The sequence below is a fragment of the Podarcis filfolensis genome (genome assembly GCF_964270895.1).
Source record: "Podarcis filfolensis genome assembly, chromosome: 16".
In the NCBI taxonomy this organism is placed as follows: Eukaryota; Metazoa; Chordata; class Lepidosauria; order Squamata; family Lacertidae; genus Podarcis; species Podarcis filfolensis.
In genome coordinates, this window is record NC_139620.1 from 36,958,313 (window position 1) to 36,966,041 (window position 7,729).

The following is a 7,729-nucleotide window of genomic DNA, read 5'->3' on the forward strand; positions in this document are numbered from 1 at the left end:
GAGAAAAAGTTAGAAACTCACAGGCAACAAGCAGAGGTGTAATAAAATTTGGTGGTTGAAATCTAAGTTGGAGGAAGCAGGAACAAAGAGGTGAAAGCTGGCATATCCTGGAGAAAGGTAGCCTTATAGGCGGCCAAACAAAATAAAAGGAAATACAGTGGAACCTCAGTTTTCAAACGTAATCCATTCCGGAAGACAGTTCGACTTCTGAAACGTTCAAAAACCGAAGCATTTACTTCCAGGTTTTCGACGTTTGGGTTCCGAAACGTTCGTCAACAGAGACATTCAAGAACCGAGGTTCCACTGTAGATAATCAGGCCCAAGAAATCAGACCAGGCAGAGATCAAGGCATGAATGTAACAGAAGAAAACAATGTCTTGCAGCAGATTAGCAGCATAGGAAAGAAACCCAGCCAGCAATAAATCACACGGAGTGGGTGAAGTTAACTCTTTATTAGAAGGAAGAAGGCCTGCTCAGGGGTGCCAGGCCTAATGAGCACAGCAACTCTTCTTGGTTGGCAGTTGTGGAGGCTGAAGGTCCCCATCTTCCCACAGCTGCCTAAATCTCCTCCTCCCCTGGGTCCTTCTTAAGCAATCTGAGACTATACCAATGTGCCTGTCTCTGCTTCGCCCACTTCATACCCCTTCTGGTCCAGGAGAAGGGGAGCTTGATGCAGCAGGGTGGGGAGACCCCCATGCCTCTTCACCAGCTGGACTTCTCTCTGCCTCTTGGCCTCCTTCCTCTCTTGCTTCTGCTTCTGGACATCTCTCTCCCACAGACTCTCCCTGCTCACTAAACCCTGTTACCTCTTCAACTTCTGACACCTCCTTCTCCCTGGCTTCTCCCTCTTCTTCCCCTGACCACTCATCGTCTTCCCGCCACCACTTCCCAGGCTCTGAGCCTTCGTCCCTTAGGGATTCCCCAGCTGGTGCCTCCCACCTTTCCTCTGTGTCCAGCCCAGTGGTGGCCAAACTCAGCACTCCAGATGTTTTGGGACTACAGTTCCCATCATCCCTGACCACTGGTTCTGTTAGCTAGGGATGGTGGGAGTTGTAGTCCCAAAACATCTAGAGGGCCGAGTTTGGCCACAACTGGTCTAGCCAGTCCATGACACACAGTAAGAGGGAAATGATAAGCGCTGTGGCTGCATTGCCTTTACTTGATTGAGCCTAAGTTTATCTTTTTGGAGAGTTCCTCAACGTGGCCCAGCATGTCTGGCTTCCTTTGGGGGCAGGAATTGGTTTCCAAATTAACCTCACGACAGCAGCTTCTTCTTAAATCTTCATTATCTGACTGCTCATAGCCACATTGGCTTGCATGTGTGTATTTAATCGGGGCAATCTTGAGACAAAACTCTTTATCTCTTCCTTTTCCTATTCTTTTTAGAGCAAAAGAAGAAGAAGAAAGCACTCAAAAAGGCCCTCTGAAACAAAAATGCACGTTTATGGCAATGCATTCAAGGCTATCTCATCTTCCTTCTATTGGTCAGACTCTCCTCCACCCCCAAATCTGGCAAACTGAGCAGATTGTTTCCATGTCGTGGAAACAGATTTGCTTCCATGAGGTCTACAGCTTTGCATTCCGCTTCAGTAAAGAACCTTAAGAAGTTGTTGCTCCAATCCAGTGGCTCTTATGCTGTGAAACGGGGCCTTTCAGCAATCCCTGGTGTACACCAGACCACACTGAAAATAATAAGGGGAAATGCTGGCGGCCAACTGGGTTTGCTCATAAAATAGTCACAAACAGAAAAGCAATGAAAAATTCAACAGGTAAAGCCTTTGTAGAGAAGAAAATTAAAATAACAGAGATAAATTTAAGCTGCTTTTCTACATGGCCATTTGCTGTAAATGGTGAAGCAGAGATGATGTGAAGTCTGTAATCCTCCAAGCTACAGGTTTCTTTCACATCATCATCACATGCTGAAAAGAAAATTCAATTTTCAATTACAAAACAATAAACTGTGGGCTGATGGTTTTGCTGTTTTATGGGTTCTTTTGCTTTCTGGGACGGTAGTTCGATTGTAATTCGGTGCACGTCCCCTTGAATGCACAGGTGGAAAAGCAAGAAAGGGATGTCGTCAATAAATGGTGATCCACAAGGATAGCCCTCACAGAGCTACAGTTGCTAGGATGGTTTAGCAATCAGTTCCTCTTCCACAGGGATCTCTGGGAATTGTAGCTCTGTGAGTGAAACAGGGCCCTCCTGACAACTCTCCGTATTCTTCACAAACTACAGCTCCCAGGATTTTGCTGCTTTGAATGTGCGGTGTGAATGTGGCCTAAGTCCTGGGTTGCGGAGGATCCTCCGTATGCAGCTGCAGCGGTGTGATGGCAGCAGCTCATGCCACCGTGCCTGGGGGCAGTGGGGCAAGCCCCCCGCGGGGTGCCTTCTTGTCACCCCTCCTCAGAGATGCCACCTGGGGCAGCCCGCCCCTCTCGCCCCCCTTCCGCCACTGTCTCTGTCTCACCATTCCCATATCTGCCACCATCTCAGATGGCTGTTTGGCGGGGCGTCTCTGGGCATCAGAACCCTGGACTTACACCCCAAAGTCCAGATTCAGTGCCCCTGTCCTGGAATCAGGGCTTCATGAAGAATAGTTAGGTATTGGTAGCTGCCAGGATGACCTTGGCTGGAGGCTGGAAGACATCCTTGGTTGTTTCTATAGGTAGTTCGTACAGCGGTGTGTGGTGAATACAGCTTCTTTGATGGAAAAGCTGACTCACAATGGCAAAAACACAGGCTGAACCTGATGCAGTTGCAAATGTACGGTTCCCTGTCTTCCACCACCACATAGTTGTTTATTGCCTATTGTTTTCTCCTGCTCTGACGTATAGGACCCGAAGCAATGGCTTCCAGGTACGAAAAAGGAGATTCCGACTAAACATCAGGAAGAGCTTTCTGGAGGTAACAGCTGTTCAGCAGTGAAACAGTCTCCGTTGGGAGGTTGTGGGCACTTCTTCCTTGGAGGTTTTAAGTACAGTGGTACCTTGGTTTAAGAACAGCTTAGTTTATGAGAGAAGAACGCTGCAAACCCAGAAGTCGGTGTTTTGGTTTGTGAACTTTGCCTTGGAAGCAGAACATGTTCTGCTTCCTGTTGAGTGTGTTCCATTTGTAAATTGAGTCCCCTGCTGCTCTGGGAAAGCACGTCTTGGTTTAAGAACGCTTTGGTTTAAGAACGGACTTCCGGAACGGATTAAGTTCGAAAACCAAGGTACAACTGTATATTGAAATAAGTGTGTTGAATCAAAAGTCTTAACAAAACATCCTTAAACAATGAAAAGGCAACAATTATTTCATTTTCTACACCCTTTATTTTACACCACTGTAAATTGTAAAGAATAAATAATTGGTGTTTGCTATTTAGATCAATCCATATAGCTCATTGAGTAGAGCACGAGACCCTTAATCTCAGGGCCGTCCTTTGAGCCCCACGTAGAGCAAAAGATTCCTGCAGGGGCTGGACTTGAAGACCCTCGTGGTCCCGTCTAACTCTTCCGTGATTCTGTAATCTAAGGGCATTGCTTTCAAGTGAAATCATTCTCTGCGCACTCAAACACAGTTCAAACACATTCAAAGGTTTTAATAAAAAGTAATTTTTATTAAATAGTTTTCCAGATGAAATACATTTTTTCGGAGAGATTTGCATGGGGAAATCTTTTCGATTCCTCAAGAATAAGGGGCAGTGGGGTGAGGGAGGCCAGGGCCACATCCACACCATTTCATGTGCTATGAAGCCGCCTTAAACACTCATGGCTTCTTCTCCCAACGAATCTGGGAGCTATAGTTTGAAAAGGGTGCAGAGAGTTGTTAGGAGACCCCCTGTTCCCCCCCAAGAGCTACAATTCCCAGAGTTCCCTGGCAAAAAGGGAACCCTAACTTGAAAGAGAAGTTGCTGAATTACAACTCATTACCAAACTACAAACTATGGAGAGACCTGGTCTGAATGGAGATATTGGAAAGCATGCCTTGGTTTAGGAACTCTTTGGTGTAAGAACGGACTTCTGGAATGGATTAAGTTCGTAAACCAAGGTACCACTGTAGATATTTGATGGCCACATTGTCATTTATGATCTAGTTGAGATTAGATGACACTCAGAGTCCCTTCCAACTTTACAAATCTGTGATTCCATGATTCTACAGAAATCGAAATTGAGATTAAAAAAGAAGAAGCTAGGATAGCATTTACGAATCAAACTGAAATTGGAATCATGGTTAACAATTTGACGATTATACAGTGGTACCTCGGGTTAAGTTCTTAATTCGTTCTGGAGGTCCGTACTTAACCTGAAAGTGTTCTTAACCTGAAGCACCACTTTAGCTAATGGGGCCTCTTGCTGCTGCCGCGCCGCTGGAGCACGATTTCTGTTCTCATCCTGAAGCAAAGTTCTTAACCTGAACCACTATTTCTGGGTTAGTGGAGTATGTAACCTGAAGCGTATGTAACCTGAAGCATATGTAACCCGAGGTACCACTGTACTGAGTTGTGGGAGGATACTAGGATGAAAATGAGCTTCGCTTTTCCCCTGTAGGTGCCACTTCGCATGTCTTCTCCAGCACTCTGATTTAATTTTGCCCAGAAATGGAAATGGTGGTTTCTTCCTCTCAGAATCAGTTCCTTGAAATCGTAGGGCTGGGGTGGGGGGTTCAGGGATAAGGGCATTTTAGGCTCTGACGGAAGAGGGCATTTTGGTGCTTATCTGCTGTGGGGAGAGTCCAGATGCCACCCTCACATTCCAGCTCATTATGGGGAGGGGGAACTCCTAAGGATGTGGAGTAGGCTGGTACCTTCCTCCTGGCCTCTGAACTTTCTCATATTATCAGGACATCTGGTCTCAAAGCCGTCATGATTCCTCACATTATCAGCACATCAAAGTCTGTCACTTCCTTCAGCATTACTGATTCAAGGTGAGGAATAAGAAGAAAATATTCTCTGAACTTGGTGTGTTGCCAGTTGGAAACTTTTGGTGTGTGGAAAAGCATGAGCTAAATTTGAATTTAGGAGCCCCCCCCCCCCCGCTCCATAAACCCTAGTGCATGGCATGAAGTTAGAATGAATTACTTTGTTTGAATGAAGTACTAGTAGCACTGAATGGGTGTGAAAATCTATATACCTGAACTATACCTGACAGCAGTCCCTAGCATTGATGGATGACCCAAATGTGAATTGAATTTATTGGGGGGGGAGCACTGCACATATTTACACCTGGAAGTCTTCAGTGAAATAGAATCATAGAATCATAGAGTTGGAAGAGACCACAAGGGCCATCGAGTCCAACCCCCTGCCAAGCAGGAAACACCATCAGAGCACTCCTGACATATGGTTGTCAAGCCTCTGCTTAAAGACCTCCAAAGAAGGAGACTCCACCACACTCCTTGGCAGCAAATTCCACTGTCGAACAGCTCTTACTGTCAGGAAGTTCTTCCTAATGTTTAGGTGGAATCTTCTTTCTTGTAGTTTGGATCCATTGCTCCGTGTCCGCTTCTCTGGAGCAGCAGAAAACAACCTTTCTCCCTCCTCTATGTGACATCCTTTTATATATTTGAACATGGCTATCATATCACCCCTTAACCTCCTCTTCTCCAGGCTAAACATGCCCAGCTCCCTTAGCCGTTCCTCATAAGGCATCGTTTCCAGGCCTTTGACCATTTTGGTTGCCCTCCTCTGGACACGTTCCAGTTTGTCAGTGTCCTTCTTGAACTGTGGTGCCCAGAACTGGACACAGTACTCCAGGTGAGGTCTGACCAGAGCAGAATACAGTGGCACTATTACTTCCCTTGATCTAGATGCTATACTCCTATTGATGCAGCCCAGAATTGATGGAGAGGGTGAAGAATATCACACTCTAAAAGTGTCTCTCGTTAGCTTCAGGAAGTCTGAGTCCAAAGCAGCCGTCAATCCTGGCCCCCCATCTCCCAGTGCCGCCTCAGCCGCTGCCAGCCAGAGCCATAGAGTTCTGACCAGCCCAGCAGCTCATGGAGGGCTGCCTTTGCTCTCCTCCTTCTTTCCAGCACACCTTTCTCCAAAAACTCAAGCCTCCTGTAAAACAACACTTTCCCCCCTCTGGGCATAGCCTGCCTGCTCACCTGTTTTCGTAATCAGGGAAGCTGGAATTCTACACCTTTCTCCACCCTTTGATAACCTTGAGAATCTCTGTTTTGCACTGGTCCCATCACCTCCTGGCAAATAGAAGGGGAAGAAATGGAGGCAGTGAGAGATTTTACTTTCTTGAGCTCCATCTCACTGCAGATGGTGACAGCAACCATGAAATTAAAAGACGCCTGCTCCTTGGGAGAAAAGCAATGACAAATCTAGACAGCATCTTAAAAAGCGGAGATATCACCTTGCTGACAAAGGCCCGTATAGTTAAAGCTATGGTTTTCCCTGTAGTGATGTATGAAAGTGAGAGCTGGACCATAAAGAAGGCTGATCGCCAAAGAATTGATGCTTTTGAATTATGGTGCTGGAGGAGACTCTTGAGAGTCCCATGGACTGCAAGAAGATCAAACCTATCCATTCTGAAGGAAATCAGCCCTGAGTGCTCACTGGAAGGACAGATCCTGAAGCTGAGGCTCCAGTACTTTGGCCACCTCATGAGGAGAGAAGACTCCCTGGAAAAGACCCTGATGTTGGGAAAGATGGAGGGCACAAGGAGAAGAGGAAGAGATGTTTGGACAGTGTTCTTGAAGCTACTAACATGAGTTTGACCAAACTGCGGGAGGCAGTGAAAGACAGGAGTGCCTGGTGTGCTCTGGTCCATCGGGTCACGAAGAGTCGGACATGACTAAACAACAACAAAAGGACTTTGATGTGCTCATGACCAGCAATCCACAGCTTTGTCTGCCAATGGCCTTTCCCAGGCTAGCTATGTGAGCTGGCTGGGCTTGTGATCCTAAACTTTAATGCAAAAGTGGCTGATGACACGGATTTCCATTTTAAAACAATCTAAGTCAAGATGCATTGGGAGAAACAGCGTCTGTTTTGGGAGAGCCAGCATGGCCCCAGTTGCGAACAAGCAGTGTCCTCAGGGCTGGCGACAAAGGTCGGCACAACTGGGCATCTCCCACCAGGGCAGGGGACACTGCCAAGAGCACCTGACCCTCCTTCTCTTCACCACTGACTGCACCTGGCTTCAATGGTGTAGTTCCCTTTTGCTTTGGTCTAGATAATGGTGGTGGTGGAGAGGGAGAACAGTGGTTGCTGCTGCCTGCCTGGTCATTGTCTCCCTGGATGGAAAGCAGGGGTGCCAACTTGAATAAAATATTGGGGGGGGCGAGCAGGTAAGCTCTACCCTGCATCATCATCATCATCAAATTTTATTTGTATCCCGCCCTCCCTGGCCAAAGCCGGGCTCAGAGCAGCTAACAACAAGTAAAAATAGCACAGTGTACATAAAATCACATAGTCAAATAATTAAAATACATTCTAAAATCAATTCAGAATCAAATTAATGGCAACCATTGGGCTAGAGTTCTATGAGGATTACAGGAGGAGAGAGGGGGTCAGACTGTGCCTTGGCCAAAGGCCTGGTGGAACAGCTCCGTCTTGCAGGCACTGCGGGAAGATGTCAAGTCCCACAGGGCCCTAGGGTCTTGTGACAGAGCGTTCCACCAGATCAAGGCCACGGCCGTAAAAGCCGTAAAAGCTCTGGTCGAGGCCAATCTAACCTCCCTGTGGCCCAGGATCTCCAAGACATTTTTATTTGAAGACCATAAGGTCCTCCATGGGACA